Raw genomic sequence first — 13,714 nt, forward strand, 5'->3', positions numbered from 1 at the left:
GACTCCTCCCTCCCCTGCAGAGCCTTATGGGTAGTGTAGTTTTAGGGACTCCTCGGCCTCTTGCGCATGTGCTTCGGCGTTTTTTCTGTCCGCATCGAGCCGGTGTAGTCACACGCCGGCTCGTTGGAGGACAGATAAGACCGGCCTGTCTGGCTGCTCGTTCAGCCAGAGCCGGAGGGCTAGACTTCATCGCGTGGCGCTTATGACATTGGTAAGTTAGGCTGCTGCTGACTACTTGTACTCTACCTTTCTTGACTAATTCACTGTTTATCATATATCTCCTCTATAAATTCTACTATAGCATTTGCTTCTTGGCCAAAAAAATTCATTCTTATAAAGCAAGGGCTCCTTAACAATCGGCGCCCTCTTTCTTATAAATCAGGCTTTATTCGAGAAATTGTCTTTCTATGTACTTTTTAACAAACTTGCCTACCTCCTTGATTCTTGGACTTTCTACTTTCTTATATCAGAACTCCTATTAAAATTCTATTCTTTGACAATAGATATTTTAAAACTGTATTTCTTTCATTGGAATTTAGGCATTTCCTTTCTTGTGTTATTTTAGCACCACTCCCTGCATTTAACACCGTGCAGGTATTTCAAAAGCTGCTTTAAAGTAGCTCTCGATCCCACGGGTCTAAAAATACATCACTCTATGTAAGTATTTATTGAGACTTTTGTCCCCCTTTCCATACCTACTCTAACCAGATACCTGTTTCAGATCAGTTAATAATGCTATGATGATTTTTTGCTCTATAGTATCGCCCATCTGTCCTCTTTGACCACAATTCTGACCGTCTCCCTCTTACCTGGAGGTTTCTAGAGGACTGCTCGGTGTCCGAGTTGGTGGCGTTAGAGACGGAGCTGCTGGGATCACCGAACAGCCGCGGTTGGAGGCTGTAGCAGAGCCCCATGGCTTCAAAGATGTACACGGGCTGGAGTTCGATGATCAGTAGCCACAGATCGATGGGCAGAGATCGGGTGAGAGAGAGAGAGATCGGGGGCAGATTCGGCGATCGGCGCACCCTGGATGAATGGAGATACGTTCTTAGAAATGGCAGTGCGGGGCGGCCTAAGGACCCTAACTGCCGCAGACCGATAACAAGCCTTAACACCATTTCCAAGATTATGGAAAAAGAAGTAGTACAACAGCTACAATGCCACCTGGACACACACAAACTCTTGGACCCCCTGCAATCAGGATTCCGCCCAGGCCATGGCACAGAAACGTCACTCCTCAAAATATGGGAAGACGCCCTCGAAGCAGCAGATGACGGAGAATCATGTCTCCTGGTACTGTTGGACCTCAGTGCAGCAATTGATACAGTGGATCACAATACATTACTCATCCGCCTCACAGAAGTTGCAGATGTCACAGATTCAGATCTAAAATAGTTCGCCTCATTCTTGGGAAATCGTTCTCAGACAGTGAAACTTGGAGCCTTCACCTCTGAAACCTGTGCTATTTCTTATGGAGTCCCTCAAGGTTCACCCTTATCACCAGTGCTCTTCAACATCTACATCCGCCCTCTCCTCAAAATCATCAGAAAATCAAACCTCTGCTTCCACTCATACGCCGATGACACTCAACTCTACTTTCGCATTACTGGACAAAAAGACCAATATCACCAACTAGAAAAATGCCTCACATTGATAGACGACTGGATGACCACTAGCTCCCTCAAACTCAACGGATCCAAAACAAAGCTTCTTCTCCTACATGCAAACCGAAATACTGGAACCAAGACCCCGTGGACACCTCTCACCATCTTTGGACAGACTATCCCCCAAAGCACCAAAGCCAAAAGTCATTTGGAGTCATCTTTGACTCAGAAATGTCTATGGATGCACAAATAGGATTAGTAGTCAGCGGATCTCACCATCTTCTCCGCCTGCTACGTAGACTCATCCCCTTCATTCCCGAAGAAGACAAAGCAGCAGTAGTTGGTACAATCATCAATTTCTGCTCGACTACGCAAATTCCCTCTACATAGGACTACCTAAATATCAGATTGCACGCCTACAACTCATCCAAAATACGGCAGCAAGACTGGTAACAGGAAAAAACCCTGGGAATCCATCTCTCCATCCCTGAGGAGTCTACATTGGCTAACTGTAAAGAATCGGATCACATTCAAGACCTTCTGCCTCACCCACAAATGCACACAAGGAAACCCTCCTCAATACTTATGCGAAAAAATAAAGCACTACACACCTAATTGCAATCTTCGATCTGCGAACCAAAACCTACTCTTCATTCCCAAGTCCCACTACAAATCGAAGGGAGACCAAAGATTCGCAGTCCAAGGACCATGGCTATGGAACGCTCTACCAACTAACATCCGCTTTGAAGAAAACCATCAGGCCTTCAGAAAAAAACTTATGACCAACCTCTTCTAAGGAGCTGGACGACACAGGACGGATATGTTGTAAGTTATTCCTGCGCTACCGTGGGAGAGAGATCTATAAAAGGAACAGCTGCAAGCACCGAATGGGGTCAAACGAGGCCCAAAGATAGACAAAGAAAAAAGGGGGGTGGGTGCTGCGCTATCCAGAGAGAAATGCTGCTAAAGGTAGCAGTATGAGGTAAAGGCTGCAGTCAGAATAAAAAATACATAAAAAATAAATAATAAAGGTTGCCAGCTGCACGTAAGATACGATGAAGTATAAAAGAAAATAGTGGGTAATTACAAGAGAATGTGCAATATCTAAAGGATAGCGCAAAAACGGGGTAATGTGCAAAACATAAATGATCACATTTGGATGTTAGTATGCGGTCCTGTGCTTATATGAAAGTCCCTTTATGTGCAAAAGACCGCAGAAATAATATGATATAAAACAGCAAACTAGTAATACAAATAAATCATAACATCATAAGTGATAATATAGCAATATGTGTAGCTCTAGGCATAAAGTGCAAATAAATAAATGTGCAAACCACAGCAACACATAAAAAAATTCTTGTGAACCATGCAAAATCGCATAGAAAGTGCAAGTGTGTGTGACATACACACTCTAATCACATCGCAATCAAAAAAGTGCCATCATAATAGGTCGATCAAATAAAACATAAACCAAAAAAAGTCCAAACAGCAAACAAGCATGTGCACCAGTGAAAACCTGGAAATGCTAAAATGTTCAGTGGTGATAATCCTTCTTAGATTAAAAACAGTCCAATCTGCAAAATGACAGAGTGGGGTGCCAGAGAAGGGAGAGTGTATTCTCTTCGTGCATAAAACACACTCAAGTGAGCAGTGGCTCCTTACCTTGCGGTAATGGGAAAACCACAGAAAGACAAATACAGGTGGGGGTTGTCACTCCTTAGGATCCCTGGATCAGAGTGGATGTTTTCTCTGTTTTGGTACCTCAATGTTGGTGGAACAGATGATAAGAAAACAAAGGGGTACCGAATAGTGTAGTATTTCCAGCAAGATTAAATTTTATTCAAGTCAAAGGATGTACTCACATTAAGTAATCAAGCATAGCATATATCTCCTACGAGCGGCGAGCTCGTCAGCCTTGGTCAGTGTCAGTGTAGAGTGCCTATCCCATCCCTACGCGTGACGTCACCAATCACGTGACTTCATCAGGGCCGGTAAGCTCCTTGAGGTTATTCATTTCGCATTTGCAGCGCTATACAAGTCTTTCATTCATTCATTCACAGATCGATGGGCAGAGATCGGGTGAAAGAGAGAAAGATCGGGGGCAGATTCGGCGATTCCGTCACATTGCCAGTGGACCATTTTCTCCGCTCAGCTCTGTACACACAGCACAGCACCGATCACCTGACACCGCTGGGGACCTTAGCAGGCCGGTCCACCTTACCGTAATCACCGCACACCACGCGCTTGACCAACACTCAGCTTGCACAAGGGTGACACCAGGGGCAAAGCTTTTCTGTGCAATACTATACCGTACTTGCCATATGTGCCATACGTTAGATACGCCACTGATGGGCTGGGAAGATGCCATAAGTTGCAGCTTTCTGCAAAGAGCTTGTGGTTGCTAGGACTCCTTCCCAGTCCCATTCAGCTACTGACCAGGAGATTCCCTGAGTGTAAGCAGAGGGTCAGGGATACTTGCTGACATCATTACTCTAACATATATACATATAATATAGGCCATATTTGGGTATTGTGACGGAACCAGCTTGGGTGCTTCCGTCAAGATATACTGTATATAGCTAGTTCCAGTCTGGACCTAGGAACCAGATATTATAGCTGAGCATCCACGACTAGCTGACAATAGCTTAGATGCAAACTGGAAACTCACACAGAATTGATATATCATACGTGACCAGGTAGGACCTGATCACATCACCACAACAATACAAATTGTAAACAGGAATGTAATTAACATAGCTAAGGAACAGCCAACATAAACAGTATGCTAATGTACCTCTAGCAACTAATAGCTGACAGTGATCTAATTAACACAAATTAGTCACTTAAACCAGCCTACAACCCTGGATACAAAGTACAATACACATTATTATAAGCATAAACACATAACATCCCACAATGGTTCCATAACAAGGTAAAGAGGTCACAATATTAACCACTTAAGTTCCGGAAGGTTAAGTGACCGACCAGTCCACTTTTTACCATACGGCACTGCATCAATTTAACTGACAATTGCACGGTCATGCGACGTTGTACCCAAATAAAATTGATGTCCTTTTTTTCCCAAAAATAGAGCTTTCTTCTGGTGGTATTTGATTGCCTCTGCGCTTTTTATTTTTTGCGCTATTATTTTGTAATTTCTGCTTTAAAACATTCCTAATAAAAAAAAAATAAAAAAATCAAATTTCTTCATCAATTTAGGGCAACAGAATAAATTCTGTTACATATTTTTTGTGAAAAAAATCCCAATAAGCGTATATTGATTGGTTTGTGCAAAAGCTATAGTATCTACAAAATTGGGGATAGATTTAAGGACTTTTTAAAAATTTTTTTTTACTAGTAATGGCGGCGATCTGCATTTTTTGCGGGACTACGACATTGCGGCGGACAAATCTGGCACTAATTGACACTTTTTGGGGACTAGTGACACCAATACAGTGATCAGTGCTATAAAAATGCACGGATTACTGCATAAATGACACTAGCAGGGAAGGGGTTAACACCAGGGGCGATCAAAGGGTTGATGTTCCCTAAGGAGGTGCTTACTAACCGTGTGGGGCAGTGTCACACTGAAGGAAAAGAGAGATCCGTGATTTAGCTTAGCTGAATTACAAGAACTGTCTTTCCCTTCCTGACAGATCCCCTGTTTGCCTTGTTTACACAGGCAGACGGCTCTCCTGTGAATGATCAGCGGATTGCGGCGGCCATCGCGGCCACCAGACCCACTGATTGGCTCCCGCTGTGTCCAAGCACAGCAGGACCAGCGTGCGCCCAAAACCACGTTCACGAAAACACATACTTGTACGTGTTATTGCGCAGCCGGGCCGCCCTGCCGCAATAAATATGCGGTAGGCGGTCCGGAACTGGTTAATCACCTCTCCAAGAGATGAGCAGACAGACAGAAACAATAGGTGACTCAGTTAATAATGGGAATGTATACCTAGACTAGGAGGCACACAATGGCACGAAGACACACATAACAAACAGTGGTCCCACCCCACCTCAGACTGTACGGTAAACGTCTACAACAGTCTATGAGACAAACTCATACAATGTTCCAGTAGTTTGAAAAGGTGGAAATTATTTATCTTCATAGATCTCTTGAGGTATATTGTTGATAAATATTTCTGTCCCAAGTGAAGGAGCCTCTCCAACCCAGTCTGCAGGAGGGCCACCATATTTCCTCTGATTATTAACCCGTACAACATTAATATTACACATTTCCGTCTACTCCAGAAGGGAAGCTCTATTGTACTCAGAGAATTAATCAAAGCCTCGCTCTCAGCATTAATCACGTGGTTGTCCATCATTAGAGAATGATCTGCTCTCTCCATGGGCCATAATCAGTGAGTAGGAGGCTTGCCCTCAATCCCCTCCAAAAGCCTCTGTCCCAGTGTGGTCTCTCAGACTCCTCCACCTAGTCTGGACCTGCATTAGTCAGGCAGAGTGAACCCATATAGTTGGTCCACATGATTTCTGTTCTTGGCTGCAGGGAATAGTTGTCATCAGTGGGTGTCGGGCAGAGGTCGTTGACTCTCTGTCCTGCTGCCAGTGCTTCAGCTGGGTGGTCTTTTACGTTCCAGAGCGCAGTCTGCTGCTGGGAAAAGGGGCCAACTATCATGGCTCCCTGGAGCCCTAGAGACACTGTAAGTTCTAGGCAGAAGCCAGCAGCGCTCTGCCTTGTTGACAGCGTTTCAGCTGGGAGTAGGAGATTCGCTACATCAGCTTGTTGCTGGGGAGAGGGGCCACCTGCCTTGGCTCCCTGGAACTCTGGAGTTGTTGCCGGTGCTGGGCAGAGGTTGGTAGCACTCTGCCCTGATGCAAGCGCTTCTGCTGGGGACCCCACACTATCTGCTCCGACTAACTGTTGGGGATGGAGGCTGGCTTCCTCAACTCCCAGACTGTGGATCTGCCACTGGGGAGTGAGGACAGCTTCCTCCGCTCCCTAGTCCTTTAACTGCTGCTGGGGAAATGAGCTGGCTGCTCCATCTCCCATACTCCCATCCAGCTGCTGGGAAGACGTTTCTCTGGTACTGTCTCCCAGGTACATGGATCCTTGCTGGGGAGGGAAGACAGTTTCCTCCTCTATGGATGACCTTGTTGGGGAAGGAGGATGCCTTGCTTCAGGACTGTGGATCTGCCTCTGGGGAGGGAGGACAGCCACCTCCTCTCCCTGGTCCTAGGCCTGCTGCTGGGGAGGGGACATGGCTTCTTCCTCTCCCTGCATCTACTCCAGATGGGAAGCTTTATTGCACTTATTCAGAGAATTAATCCAAGCCTCACTCTTAGTGTCCATCATGTTGTTGTCCATCATTAGAGAATGATATGCTCTCTCCATGGGCCATAATCAGTGGGTAGCCTGTAGTCCCCACCAAAAGCCTCTGTCCCTCTTTGATCTGTCACAGGTATTGACAGGAATCTCCGGGCCAGGAGCTGTAAGGGGGTCGCGGATGCGTCATTAATTGATACAATGCTGTTGGCTGCACAGCTGGTGGAATCTTAATCACCAATGATGCTGTTTTCCCATACTGAACATGCCCTGAGGACAGGAGTGTCTGCGGTAAGGAAATTTCAACCTCAGCGCACCTGACACTTACATAGTTACAGAGCTGTAAAAAAGAATTGACCCCCTTCCCGATTGTTTTTTTTTGCATATTTGTCACACTTAAATGATTCAGATCATCCAACACATTTTTATATTACACAAAGATAACCCTAGTAAATACAAAATGCAGTTTTTCAATGATGATTTCATTTATTAAGAGAAAAAATTCATCCAAACCTGCCTGGCCATATGTGAAAAAGTAATTGCAACCCCCCCCCCCCTTGCTAAATCATGAATGAGCTGTGATTAACTAAATTTTTTTGAAAGCTGAGTTAAATTTCACTTGCCACACCCAGTCTTGATTACTGCCAGACCTGTTGAATCAAGAAATCACTTAAATATAAGCTATCTGACAAAGTAAAGCATTGATCTCAAAAAGCAACACATCATGCCACGATCTAAAAAAATTCAAGAACAGACAAGAAACAAAGTAATTGACATGTATCAGTCTGGAAATGGTTACAACGCCATTTCTAAGGCTTTGGGACTCGAGAACCACGGTGAGAGCCATTATCTTCAAACAGAGAAAACTTGAAACAGTGATGAGCCTACCTAGGAGTAGCTGGCCTACCAAAATTACACCAAGAGCACAACGAGGACTCATCCAGGAGGTCATAAGAGAACCCAGAACAGCATCTAGAGAACTGCAGGCCTCACTTGCCTCGGTTAAAGTGGTCCTAAAGGTAGAAGTTTTTTTTAACTTAACCCATTCTAAAAAAAACCTTCAGTGTGATGCAGGCCCCCCTCAGCTTCCCTAATACTTACCTGAGCCCCATCTCTATCCAGCGATGTTGCATGGGAGCCTCAGGTAAGTATTAGGGAAGCTAAGGGGGACCTGCTGCACACTAAAGGCTTTTTTTAGAATGCATTAAGTTAAAAAAAAACTTCTGCCTTTAGGACCACTTTAACCGAGGCAATTGAGGCCTGCAGTTCTTTAGATGTTGTTCTGGGTTCTCTTATGACCTCCTGGATGAGTCCACAGCTGCTTGCTGTGGGGGCACATGGCAGGTGGGAGGGACCAGGAGCGCCAGCGAGGGACCTGAAAAGAGGAGGATCTTGGCTGTTCTGTGCAGGTAGGTATAACATGTTTGTTATTTTTAAACAAAAAAAAACAAGACTTTAATATAACTTTAAGGTCAGTGGGCAAAAATGGCATCCATGGGAATGTTCCAAGGCGAAAGCCACTGCTGACCAAAAAGAACACAAAGGCTCGCCTCACATTTGCCAAAAAAAAATTTTGATTATCCCCAAGACTTTTGGGCAAATATTCTGTGGACTGGTAAGACAAAAGGTGAACCTTTTGGAAGGTGTGCATACCGTTACATCTGGCATAAAACTAACGCAGCATTTCATAAAAAGAACATCTCACCAACACTCTCACATGGTGGTGGTAGTGTGATGGTCTGGGGCTGCTTTGCAGCTTCAGGACCTGGACGACTTGCTATAATTGATGGAACCATGAATTCTGAGCTCTACCATTAAATCCTGAAGGAGAATGTCCGGCCATCAGTTCCTGCCCTCAACCTCAAGCGCATTTGGGTTATGCAGCAGGACAATGACCTGAAGCACACCAGCAAGTCCACATCTGAATACGATTGAGATTCTGTGACATAACCTTAAACAGGCCATTCATGCTGGAAAACCTTCCAATGTAGCTGAATAAAAACTATTCTGTAAAGATGATTGGTCCAAAATTCGTCCATAGTGACATGCAGGCCCGGACTGGCCACAGGGCACACTGGGCATTTGCCCGGTGGGCCAGGGCCGCCGGGCTCAACCTCAGGGCTGCGGTCCGATGCCTGTTGTTGATCGGGCCGCACAGCGGGAGGTAAGCGGCGACCGCGGCCTGGAGAGGGTTAACACAGGCTGCGGTGGCCGCTCACCTCCCGCTATGCGGCCGTGCCTGTGTCTCCTCTCCGGGCTCTCCTGCCCTGCCAACGATGTCATCTATCAGCAGGGGCAGGAGGAGCTAGAGGTCTGTACACTGAGCCTGGGCAGCAGGTCGGATCCATTTAAAACACTGATCGCTGTCTGCGGCCGGTGATAACTAGGCAATGGGGGGCGCTGCCAGGGCTGGGGCCGCCAATGTCATGGAAACGTATGACGTCAGGAGACCCCGCCCACCTAGGCAGATTACGTCCATTCAAAAAACCAAGGGGAGTGAAGGAGACAGTAAATGTGAGAAGTGAAGCCATCAGATCGGGACTGCATACAAGGAAAAGAGACACAGAAGGTAAACGAGAAAAGGCAGAACAAGGAGTACTGGAGGACACAGAAAAGTGTAAATTAGATAAAGATGAATGGTGGCAAAAAATAGATAAGGAAGGGGGAAGAAGAGAAAGGAGAGGAGAACAGATAGAAAAAAAGGGGGGATATATATAAAGAGAAAAGGAGAAAGAGTGAGAAAAAAGAAACAGAAAAAAAGAGACAAAGGAGAGGAAAATAAGAAAAAAATACAAGTGAAAAATAAAAAAGGATAAAGATAAAGAAATGACAATAGGAAAAAGGAAGAAATGAGTGGGAAAAGGAGACAAATTAAGAGGATAAGGTGCAACTGAGAAAAATGTTGGAAAGTAAACTGAAAAAAAAACAAGTAAAGAAAATTACCCAAGTAAGAAAAAAATAAATAAAGTGTGAACAAAATAAATATAAATAAAAATATAAAAATAAATAATAATGTAAAGAAGAGAAAAAAAGGAGAAATAAAAAATAAATAAAGGATTAAAATGAAAGAACATGAAGAATAAAAAACGCCCTGCTAAAGGTAAGACTGTGCAGGGGAGGCAGAGCATAAAAGGAGCCACTGTGATTACAGAGAAAAAGGGTGGGGGCATGACTGTAAGGGGCACTGTAATGGGGGGCTGTGATTGATAGGGGCACTGTGATGAAAAGGGAACTGCACTGTAAAGGGGGACTGCAATCATTAGTTTCCTTTACAGTGCAGTCCCCCTTATATCACAGTGCCCCATTACATTACAGTGCGGAGGACCGACTCCGTGATTATTCCGTCACCAACCGCCCTTGCGAACGGGCGGTTGCTGGAAAATTGGCAGCTCAGTCTAAATTGCCGGGGCCTATTTTTTGTCCCAGTCCTGGCCTGGTGACATGAACGACTCATTGCCAGTTATCCAAAACGCTTTATTGCAGTTGATTGCAATTCCTTTTTCACATAGGGCCAGGCAGGTTTGGGCAGCTTTTTTCCCTTAATAAATAAATCATCATTTAAAAACTGCATTTACTCTGATTATCTTTGTGTAATATTAAAATTTGTTTGATGGTCTGAATCACTTAAATGTGACAAATATGCAAAAAAATTACAAATCAGAAAAATCAGGGGGCAAATACTTTTTCACAGCACTGTACATAGTTACATACTGGATTTGGTAAGGTTGAATAAAGACACCAGTCCATCCAGTTCAACCTGTGTGTGTGTGTTTATGTTACTATCATTTCCCATATCACTGTATACTACATTCGCCCATCTAAGATGCTCATCTTTTTTTAAATTACTGACACTCCCCGCTGACACCACCAACTGTGAAAGGGAGTTCCACATCCTTACCAACTCTGATATGTGGATACATTTTTTGCAGGCACCAAATTTTGTTGTGCGGAGCCATCACAGATTTCTAAAGAGTGTTATAGACTCTCTTTTTGAATTCTCCAGAATTTGTTCTCTCCAAAATGTCCATGCCCTTGTTGGTATTCTTTCATCATTACTGTCCATATCCCTCTCAGTAGTCTCCCCAATGCCAGGTGCTCTTTGCACTCCTCTTAGCATGTAAGCAGGTGCTAATGGGGTACCATTGAATGTGTTTTTGCTGTTGTATTATTTGCACTTTGTAGCTATGCAGATAGGTCAGGCAGCCTGGTATGGCAAGGGGTTAGCTGTGTCTCACATTTTTTCCTGGGTTTTCTTGGGTCCTCCCCCCTGTTGTAAGTCACATAAATACAACGGGAGGGTTCAGGGCCTGGGTCTTCTTCCACATGGGATTACAGAGGAAGGACTGCTGCATCATGTAGTCCTGCTGGAACATGTGGGCCCCCTTCTAGGTCACCCTGCTGAGGTTCTCCCTGGAACCAGGAACCTACCACTATTGGACTTGAGCTAAATGGACTGTTCTGTTGGGCAAGGTATGAGCTGGGCAGGTTGGACTCTGCTTTATGAATGATGTGCTGTTGAACTGTGTTACTGACTGCCCAGTAAAGTTTCATTAACTGTTCAATGCCTGGTCTGAAGTGGTCTGAAGTTTGTCCAAAGGGGTGCATGAAGGTTGATCCAGGGAAAATCTGATTGCCTCTCGGGATCAGGAATCATTTTTTTCCCCTGCTGTAGCAAATTGGATCATGCTTTGCTGGGGTTTTTCACCTTCTTCTGGATCAACTGTGGGTGAAGAATTGTGTGTACGGGATAGTATTTTTTTCTTTTTTTTGGTTGAACTAGATAGACTTGTGTCTTTTTTCAACCTGACTAACTATGTAACTATGTAGCTATGTAAGGTACATGGCATATCTACAGAACATGGCCTGTAACATCAATGGGGGTGAAAAGGAGAAGCAAGAGGGCCACCAAGAAAAGAGTTAACCATGCAGAGGAGTTGATGGGAAATCATGTCTAACATGCGGTTGCTATGGGTAACCAGGACTGGTGAGACTGCTATAGCAGCCTGCAAGTGAGAAAGTGGTACAGGGCATGGGTGATGGGTCCTTTGGTTAGCAGGGTCGATGCTCTTGCTGCCTCTCTAGCAGTTGGTGCCGCGCAGCATTCGTGACCAAATACATGGCACGGAGGCCCCATGGACCTAGCTACAAGTATGGGAACTATATACTAAGTACTATCCCAGCTTCCATTCATTCACAATAGTTATTTTTGCAGCCCCTCCCTCATGCTAGGAGCCAAGTTAAGTTTGGCGCAAGTGTGGTCTGTACTGCTTGTCTGGGAGGGCTTTAATCAGAAGGGTTACTGGGAGGCATGTGTAAAACCTCACAACTTAAGGTGCCCACCGACCCCCCTACTCGCCGGGCACTTACCGTCAGGCAGCAGTTCCTCTCAGTGCACCAGAGCGGCGGCGACCTCAGCTCCTGCGCGTCTCCTCCGCTCCTCTTCCTAAGCGCCAGGCATCCAATAGGGTGGCCTGGTGCTTTGGCCAATCAGGAAACAGATCTGACGCCCCTTGCCTCCTGAATGGCGGGGAGGAAGGTTAGTGTGAAAATAGCAAAAATGAATTTGCGATCGTCACACAATTGGGTGGGATCAGGGCACACTCTCTGTGCCCCGAGCCCACCCTATTTTGAAGCCTATTAGAGCCTCTGGCTGTAATCAGGTGCTTCAAAAAGTACCACCCCCTCCCGCCATAGGAATCCATGCATCTGGCATCCTGAAAGGGGCCGGGCGCGTGGATGGGGGGGGGCGGTGCCCGTGCGCCCACAGTGCGCGGGCCGCCACTGAACGGAGGTTTAGGGGGGTGGAAGAGGATTTTTTCTGAGAGGGGTACCGGGGGGGGGATGATTTGTGCTGTGAGGGGGAACGATGGGGCGTGGGGATAAGTGATAGGACAGGGAAGAAGGGGGAATTGTGTGGGGACTGAGGCTTTGGGGAGGGTGGAGGAGGACTTATGCTAAGGGAGAGGGAAGAAGATTTTTGATAGGAGTGGGGATTTGTTCTGTTTAACCGCATCCCCTAAGCCCCTCCCACTGTTAAGAGTTTGGCCATGCCCACATTTTGTCATGGCATGCTATGCGCCTGGTCTGTGTACAATGCTTGGGGTAAAACGGCTGTTATTAACTCTTGGTCTGCTGTAAGGGTTTGGCGAGCAGGAGGCGCTGTTTGGTGGAAGCAACCAAGCGGGGTGCCAAGCGTTCCGCCACAATCAGTTTGCACTGATCTTTTCCTCCAATCACCAGACAACAATCACTCTCATCTCCTTTCTCTCCAGCTCCCATTCTACCTCCCTCTTCTGCATCCCACAATCCTATCTGCCTTTGCCCCTGACCATATTCTGAACGATTTTCCCAATGGTCCATGGTCAGATCAGGTTTAGTCTCCTCTATCTCTTGTTCACAATCAGAGCTTCGCCTGTCTTCTCTCAATGCGCCTTGTCCATAATTACCTACCACTCTGCCTCCTGAACCCCCACAGTTCCATAATCAGCTCATATTCCTATGATAAAGTAAAAAGAGATGTCAGACTTGTGGTGTATCCAAACTCAAGAACAAACATTTTTATATATTGAAGCTCACCAGTTTTTAGTTGTGGTGACTGCATTCATTTTCTTTTATAACAGATATAACAACATATCTGTTACATATACAAACTTTTTAATCAAAGGGCCAGACTACTGTTCTTCAGTATTAAGGGAGGCTGGACTGTAGCTGGTGAGAGTATAAAATATCCCGGTGTCAGTGGGATTAAACAATGCCCCAACATTGATGTCAGTGGGAGGAATAGTGCCCCATCGTTGGAGTTAGTGGGAGGAATAGTTCCCCA

At 45.4% G+C, this 13,714-nt stretch overlaps 1 protein-coding gene and 1 long non-coding RNA gene across 2 annotated transcripts in view; one reads left to right on the plus strand and one right to left on the minus strand.

The window, feature by feature from the left end:
* The window catches only part of LOC141134874 (proteinase-activated receptor 1-like), a 64,832-nt gene that overhangs the window by 18,612 nt on the left and 32,506 nt on the right, over positions 1–13,714 (minus strand). The gene's annotated exons all lie outside the window — the stretch shown is intronic.
* Positions 25–830, plus strand: LOC141134873 (uncharacterized). The gene is made up of 3 exons (XR_012243272.1): positions 25–211; positions 566–657; positions 760–830. It is a non-coding gene; the product is annotated as an uncharacterized lncRNA (long non-coding RNA).

This window comes from Aquarana catesbeiana, linkage group LG03 (assembly GCF_042186555.1).
Source record: "Aquarana catesbeiana isolate 2022-GZ linkage group LG03, ASM4218655v1, whole genome shotgun sequence".
In the NCBI taxonomy this organism is placed as follows: Eukaryota; Metazoa; Chordata; class Amphibia; order Anura; family Ranidae; genus Aquarana; species Aquarana catesbeiana.